Here is a 6,435-nt window from a genome sequence, read left to right as displayed (position 1 = left end):
ATATGTTCGAGCATGAAGATAATATGTTCGAGCATGAAGATAATGTTTGAGCATGAAGATGTTTGAGCATGAAGATAATATGTTCGAGCATGAAGATAATATGTTCGAGCATGAAGATAATATGTTCGAGCATGAAGATAGTATGTTCGAGCATGCTCCCTGGAAGCACTGATTGTCACAGTGAACGGTCAAATAAATGTCGATGCATCCACACAACTGAATATTATTCAAGCCCTCAAAAGATTAAGACAGGGCCAGGCTCGGTGGCTCACAGCTGTAATCCCAACACTTTGGGAGGCATAGGCGGGAGGATCACTTGAGCCCAGGAGTTCCAGACCAGCTGGACAACATAGTGAGACACCCATCTCTAAGAAAAATTAAAATTACCCAGTCGTGGAGGCACACGCCTGTAGTCCCAGCTGCTTGGGAAGCTGGGGAAGGAGGTTCACTTGAGCCCAGAAGGTCAAGGCTGCAGTGAACAGTGATCACACCACTGCACTCTAGGTGGGGTGACAGAGCAAGTCTCAAAAAAAAAAAAAAAAAAAAAAAATTAAGGGTATATGTGTCCTGGCTCAAAATATATCCACAATCTATTATTAAGTTAAAAGAAACAGCAAATTTCAAGATAAGATGTAATTACGAGAACAGGTATAATTTTATACCTAATATTTGGAAGATTATAAATTTAACTATTGTGATTAATTCTGGGGAGTAAATTATAGAGGCTTTCCCTTTCTTTTTTGTGCGCTTCATTTTTGTTTCACATTTCATATTGAAAATGTATGACTTTTATAATAAAAACAGTGTTTCAAGGCTATAAACCCAGTAGCTTCTTGCTGTCTTTTCACCTTGGTAGAGTTGCCATCGATATCATGGGAACTGGACGACATGGAAGTATTGTGAGGCTCTCTGTCTTCGCTCTCTAAGCCATCCACTGTGTTACAGGCATAACCAGGCCTTTGGAAATCATGTTGGCACCTCCCTGAGGTTCATTCATAACATTGCCATGAGCCCCCTCACAAAATGATGAAATATGGTCTAAATGAAGTGTCTCTTTGGAGGAATCTAGTCTTGGTTCTCCCACTTAACATCACTAGTGCCCTACTTAAAGGTTTTCCAAGACATAGTGTGTAAAGAGTGTTGTAAGACTCTTACATAAATTAGTGAAAACTCCCACATAAATTTCTTTGCTGGTGTATGTACCCAAAGCCTTAGAGAAAGGGCAGCTGAGATAGGACAGCACAGAGTGGGTCATAAGTCCAGAGACAAGTCCTTAGTTGTCAGACCTGAAGCTCAATTTTTCTATCAAGGAACACATTTGGTGCAAGGGAGACAGATTTACTCAAAAAAACAAACAAACAAATAAACTCACAAGGACCTATTAGGATAGCTATATATATATGAAACTAACAAGCATTAGCAAAGATGTAGATAAATGCAGAGAAATTATAACCCTTTTCTCTACAACAAGTGGAGAAATTGCTGGTAGGAATACACAATGGTGCAGCCAATGGTGAAGAAAACAGTATGGCAGTTCTTAAGAAAATTAAGCATAAAATTGCCATATGATTCTGCAATTCCATGTCTGGGTATGTATCCGAAAGAATTGAATGTAGGCAATCCAACAGATATTTGCACACTCATGTTCATAGTAGCATTATTCACAATAGTCCAAAGGTGGAAACACCCAAGTGTCCAATGATGCATGAATGGATAAACTTAAAATGTGATACACACATGTATATGGAATATTACTCAGCCATAAAAAGGAATGGAGACTGGGTGCAATGGCATATGCCTGTAGTACTAGCTACTCAGGAGGCTGTTTGAGGTCAGGAGGTTGAGGCCAGCCTGGGCAACATAACAAGACCTATTTTTGAAAAAAACAAAAGAAGAAAAAAATAAAATTGTGATACATGCTATGACATGGAGGAACATGGAGAACGTTTTGTTAAGTGAAATAAACCAGACACAAAAGGACTAATGTATGATTTCACTTATATTAATATGAGATAGCTGGAATAGTCAAATTCATAAAAATAGAAAGTAATATAGAGATTATCAGAGAGGGAATAAGGTGAAGTTATTGTTTAATGGGTACAGCGTTTCTGTTGGGGATGATGAAAAAGTTGGGGTATAAATAATGGTGACAGACGTACAACCTTGTGGATGTATTTAAAGCTGCTGAATTGTATGTTGACAAATGGCTAAAATGATAAATATTGTGTGATTTTATCACAATCAAAAACTAAGAATCTAAAAAAAAAAAAAACCTCACAAGGGACTTGAGGACAAAACAGAAAGCCAGTTTGTTAATTTACACCGATTTCCTTCCTACTCCAAGTCCCCAGAGCACCATCACTTCCAAGACTGTGGCCTGCTTCCAGATCCACTCTTCTGTCCCCACAGTCCATGTGTCCCCCCCGGGGCCCACGGCTTACTGATACTTCCATGTATCAGCCTAGGGATCCCCTGCTGCCTTCTGAATAAAGGGTGCAAATGCACGAAGCCTGCTTGTGAATCAACATAACACCTGGCTTCCGATACCGCTTCCCTGCCTGTCTGCTTCCACACGTCTCACTCACGGACTTCCCTGCTCCTCCCCCGCACCTTGTCTCCTTTTCCATCTGTGCTGATCCTTTGGCTTCGTGACTCAGCTTTTGGATTGGCCACTTGGCTGGGCCCTTGGTCCCTGCAAGACTGAATTTCCTGTATCTACTCCCTGTCAACTCTGAGTCAGCCAAACAGCTGAGGTCATTCTCTACTTGTCACCACCGATGGGGACGGAGAACCAACACCACCAGTCAGTCACCCAGGCTGGAAATTTAAGCATCATCATTTCTTCTTTTCCTTTCCAGCCCTCCCATCCCCGCTTGCAGGCCAGTCAGTTCCACCCCAGGAATGTTCCCCCTCAGTTATACATATTTCCTTCTGAAGCCCCATCCCTCTACTGCTTGAGATCGGGGCCCATCATTCCCCCAAAAAACCACTGTCCAGCCTCCTGCCTCACCTCTAGCCTCTAGTCTGTGCCCTCCAGTTCTTTATACCCTGCCAGAGTGACTGTAAGTCTGGTCCCAGTGCTGCCCTGTGGAGAAACCTCCACAGGTTCTCATTGCCAGGGGACCAAGTTGAAGCTCTTTGCAAGAACTGCACCCTCTCGCTCAGGCCAGCCCACCACTCCAGCTCAGCCCTCCTCCCGCAGGCCACACTCATTCAACGCGCTGAACTTTTGCCTTTCCCAAGGGCTTCCACCATCCTCCAAATCTGCCCACATCGCTCCTTCTGCCAAGAGTGACCATGTGGCCTGGTGTACCCAGAACAATCTCTGTTTACGCCTATTGTCTGGTGTAATTATTAATTAACCCCCCTTCCCCTCCACCGGCCCAAGTGTCCTGGTTTGAACAAGTTACATGGTCAGATTACATTTGCCCTAATTCTTCACCTGGCAAATCTCTGCTCATCCTCCAAGATGCACTTCAATGTCAGAAGCTCTGGGAAGCTTGGCCCAAGTCCTGACCTCTCCTTCAGGACTCCCTCAGCCTCATGTATGACTTGATGATGGTGTTTACCAGCGTGCACTGTTAGGCAATTGTTTACATGTCTAGTCATCCCTACTAGACTTTTTCAGTCTTACATATGCTCAATTAATGTTTGCTGAGGAGGAATGAAAAATGAATCCATTAAATAGTTACTAAGTAAGGGCCAGGTGCAGTGGCTCGTGCCTATAATCCCAGAATTTTGGGAGGCTGAGGCAGGCAGGTCACTTGAGCTCAGGAATTCGAGACCAGCCTGGCCAACATGGCAAAACTTCACCTCTACTAAAAATACAAAAATTAGCCAGGCATGGTGGCAGGTGCCTGTAATCTCAGCTACTTGGGAGGCTGAGACAACAGAATCGCTTGAACCCGGGAGATGGAGGTTGCAGTGAGCCGAGATCATGCCACTGCACTCCAGCCTGGGCGACAGAATGAGACTCCATCTCAAAAAAAAAAAGAAAAAGAAAAAAAGGACTATGTGCCAGGCATTGTTCTAGGTTCTTGGCAAAACAGATAAACATCCTCTCCCTCTTGGAGTTTCCATTTAAGTTGAGGAAAGAGACAGAAGTTAATTTCTGAACCATTCACTGTTGAGGGTACAGGTTCAGGATTTCCTTTGATTAAGCAGCCTTGCTCCTGGAGCTGGGGCTAGGACTCAGCTCCTCATAAGCCATAAGGCTATGTGAGGAAAGTGGGCCCCATCCTGGTCAAACAAGCATTCTGAGAGTAGGAAAGAAGCATGGGGCCAGGCAAGGTGGCTCATGCCTGTAATCCCACTGCTTTGGGAGGCAAAGCTTGAGGATCGCTGGAGTCCAGGAGTTCGAGACTGGCCTAGGCAATGTAGCAAGACACCATCTCTAGAAGGAATTTTTAAAATTAGCCAGGTGTGGTGGCATGCCTGGAGTCCCAGCTACTCCAGAGGCTGAAGCAGGAGGATCACATGTTTACAGTTGTACATGCTCAACACCAGTGAACCTTGTCATGAAAACCCCTCCACCATTGCTGCTACTTAACTTTTTGCTTTAAGCAACACAGGTTTTTAGCTATCATGATATTAAATCGGTAGAGAAGTATACCCAGAGAAATTTCTATCCTTTAAATATTAAAAATTAAAACAAAAATCAGGCCAGGCATGGTGGATCACACCTGTAATCCCAGTAATTTGGGAGGCCAAGACGGGACGATCACCTGAGGTCACGAGTTTGAGACTAGACTGGTCAACATGGCAAAACCCCATTTCTACTAAAAATACCAAAAAAAAAAAAAGCCAGGGCTGGGCACAGTGGTTCACGCCTGGCCTGTAATCCCAGCACTTTGGGAGGCCAAGGAGCGTGGATCACATGGTCAGGAGTTCGAGACCAGCCTGGTCAATATAGTGAAACCCCATCTGTACTAAAAATACAAAAATTAGCTGGGCGTGGTGGTGCATGCCTGTAATCCCAGCTCCTTGAGAGGCCGAGGCAGAGAATCACTTGAACCTGGGAGGCAGAGGTTGCAGTGAGCTGAGATTGCGCCACTGCACTCCAGCCTGGGCAACAGAATGAGACCATGTCTCAAAATAATAAAATAAATAAATAAATAAAAAGAGAAATCTAGAGAAAGGAGAATGGCAATACGGTCTGTTCTTTGGACGTGGTTTTGACAGAAACAAGACATCCAGGAACACTAATCTCATTGCTAGATTGCTTTAGGATTAAACCTTGCCCTAGAAAGCCCTAAACACCTTTCCTCCTGGGTGTATTATTAAGTCATCTGAGAAAGTCTCAATCCTATAACCAAAAGCACATTAAAGAAAATGTCTTCTTCTCACTGTTTTTACCTTGAGAGATGATAGAGTAGCGAGTTTATGGATGAGAATATCAAGTGGGCATTTTAATGGAAACTGGGCCAGAAAAAGAGGGAATAATTCTTTTGTGCTCTTTCCTTTTAATGCTTGAGTCAAAGTAACCCACCGGTTTTCTTCAATACTGGGTCCTGCGTTAGCGCTCCAGGAGGTAGAACCCTTTCCCTGGAAATGATTCATTACCTGTGTTAACTTGAAAGGTGTCACTCTTCATCTGCCTTCTCTTGTTCCATGGCACCACTATAATTTAAATAACCTGCCTGCTTCCAATACTGCAGCAGAGTTCTTCCTTCTGCTTCTTTCCTTTCTTCTTTCTTTTCTTTTCCTTTTTCTAACCTTTTATTATGGAAAGTATCAAACATAAAAAAATTGGAATTGTAAAATGAACCTAATCTATGCATCATCCAGCTTTTCTACATCAAATGTATATACAGTAAAATGCATGCAAATAAAAAAATAAATAGACTGGGTGCAATGACTCACACCTGTAATCCCAGCACTTTGGGAGGCCGAAGCGGGTGGATCACTTGAGGTCAGGAGTTTGAGACCAGCCTGGCTAATACGGTGAAATCCTGTCTTTACTAAAAATACAAAAATTAGCCAGTGTGGTGGTGTGCACCTGTAGTCCCTGCAATACTTGGGAGGCTGAGACAGGAGAATCACTTGAACCCAGGAGGCAGAGGTTGCAGTGAGCCGAGATCGCACCACTGCACTCCAGCCCGGGTGACAGAGCAAGATTATGTCTCAAAATAATAAAATAAAATAAATAAAAAAGGTTGGGCATGGTGGCTCATGCCTGTAATCCCAGCACTTTGGGAGGCCGAGGTAGGCAGATCACTTGAGGCCAGGAGTTCGAGACCAGCCTGGCCAAGACAGCAACACCCCATGTCTACTAAAAGTACAACAATTAGCCAGGCGTGGTGGCAGGAGCCTGTCGTCCTAGCTACTCAGGAAGCTGAGGCAGAAGAATTGCTTGAATCCAGGAGGTGGAGGCTGCAGTAAGCCAAGATTGCGCCACTGTATTCCAGCCTGAGTTACAAAGCGAGACTGTCTAAA

The 6,435-nt window shown here is 43.9% G+C and overlaps 1 protein-coding gene across 4 annotated transcripts in view; it reads right to left on the bottom strand.

The window, feature by feature from the left end:
* The window catches only part of USP12 (ubiquitin specific peptidase 12), a 164,587-nt gene that overhangs the window by 113,039 nt on the left and 45,113 nt on the right, over window positions 1–6,435 (bottom strand). For 3 of the 4 annotated variants that reach the window (XM_017848503.1, XM_017848502.1, XM_017848504.1), the window contains exon 5: window positions 5,563–5,715. The gene's annotated coding sequence lies outside the window, so the exon portion shown is untranslated. Of the gene's footprint in view, window positions 1–5,562; window positions 5,716–5,864; window positions 5,899–6,435 lie in introns of those variants that run through there. The other variant, XM_017848505.1, reaches the window with a different exon arrangement.

This window comes from Rhinopithecus bieti, unplaced genomic scaffold, assembly GCF_001698545.2.
Source record: "Rhinopithecus bieti isolate Rb0 unplaced genomic scaffold, ASM169854v2 scaffold_28547, whole genome shotgun sequence".
In the NCBI taxonomy this organism is placed as follows: Eukaryota; Metazoa; Chordata; class Mammalia; order Primates; family Cercopithecidae; genus Rhinopithecus; species Rhinopithecus bieti.
This window is presented reverse-complemented; position numbering and strand designations above follow the sequence as displayed.